Genomic DNA, 1,844 nt, shown 5'->3' on the forward strand with positions numbered 1-1,844 from the left:
CACCCCCTCCGCCTGGCCCGTGTGGTCAGTCTGACCCTACACACCTCAGTTTGCAGATGCTCAGGAATAAAACTGTGGTGTCACCTCTGCCCTAGCCTATCTCAGATCCAGTAGGTGCCTGAGACCTCCAGGGGGTCAGGGGATGGGTGGGCCGGTGTCTCTGAGCCTCTGCAGCTGACCACAAGGCCCCCACGCTGACCTGAGGTCTCCCGGAGCCCAAGCCTGGATTTTATCCTGTGGGCAATAGGGAGCCATGGGAGGTGTTTGGGTGGGAGAGGGACCAGGGCTAAGGGCGGACTTGAGGGGCACATCTGAGGCCTTGAGGCATGGGGGAGGTCCCCAGGGGAAGGCTCACTCCCCGGGGTGGCAGTGCCTCCCCCATGGAGGTCCCTGGCAGCCCAGAGCACTTCGCAGGGAGCATCTGCAGCCCGCGCCCTGGCAGCCTCTCCAGGAACCTGTTCCCTTCCCGCTCTTGCCAACAGCCCCACTCCCGTGTCTGCTCCTCCCAGGCAGTCCCGCTGGCCACCCCCTGCCCTGTCTTCAGGAAGCCCGTTCTCTTTCCTTCTCTGGGGCCCCTGATGCCGTCCAGGCAGCCTGGCCCATAACCGATCCCTGATGAGCCCTGCGATGTGCTGGGTGCTCCCATAAGGGTGTGAGGAGGAGGCTCATCTCCAGCGTCCTCCCCTGTGCTCGTCACGGGCCCCGCGGTCCATCTCTGGTGGGGCAGGGCCAGGGCCATCCGCGGCTCTTGACGTTCAAAGCCAGACCTTGGGCTCCGGTCTCGGCTCTGCCCTGTGACCTGGGCAAGTTAATTCCCCTCTCTGTGCCTCAGTCTCCGCAGCTGTGTAACGGAGACCACAGCAGCTCCCATCTCAGGATGCCTCTAGGACTGCACGGGAAGGACTCGGAGGTGTGCTCCGCACACAGGACAGGCTCAGTATTTGTGGCCGCAATGGCTTTTTCTCTCCAAAAGCCTGGATCCTAAGGCATGTTTCCTTGAAGACTGTAGTTTCTGTGATGAATCTTAGGAACTCGGAACTCCCAGGCAAGCCTTGTAAGGTTTGTGCTCATGGCATCGGCTCCTTCCACCTTGGGGGCCATGCCCAGCAGAAGCTCCCAGCAGTACCCTGCTACCGGTATTGACTTCCTTTCATAGCCGAAGGGACTCTGCCCCACCGAGCCCCTGCTGAGCCCTGGACCCTTCTCTCCAGTTCATCTCCCTCCCTTACTTCTCTAAGAAACTGCAAATGCTTTGAGGCTGACCTGGTCCCAAAGTGTAGTCAGTGGATAAATGGCCCAGTGCTCCTTTATGCTCTCAATGAAAAGATTCAGTGCAAGGCAGGAATTTCACACATTCTGTGCTAGGGTGAGCCCTGCAAAACACATCTTATCACAGCGAACAACACATCAGTGGCTGTTCTGGGAAAGAAAAAATTGGAGCCACCGTTGAAGAACCCTTGAGTCTGGCACAGGTGAATAGATTTACTTCTTGCAGGACTTCTCAGAGCATTTAAAATTCTAACATGGTTGAGCATTTTGAAAAAGGCCCCAAGTATCAACTACTTTGCAAATAAGGATGGTAAAGCAAGGTGATGAAAATTTCCTGAGTGTATATTATGCACTAACTCCCCAACAAAATGGCAATGGAGACCCAGGTCTCCAAGCCTATAAGGGGAGCTTGGATTTGAATGCGGATCTGAGGGGAAGCTTGGTACAGAATTAGGAATCATGCTTACAAATAGAGCCCTACAGAAATTGTAAGTGTATGTTTAAACCATGGGTGTATTAGGAGGGGACAGAAAATTAGTTAAAGAATCTCCTTTGGGACTGGTGTAGGTGCACCG

This window comes from Manis javanica, chromosome 13 (genome assembly GCF_040802235.1).
Source record: "Manis javanica isolate MJ-LG chromosome 13, MJ_LKY, whole genome shotgun sequence".
Classification (NCBI taxonomy): domain Eukaryota; kingdom Metazoa; phylum Chordata; class Mammalia; order Pholidota; family Manidae; genus Manis; species Manis javanica.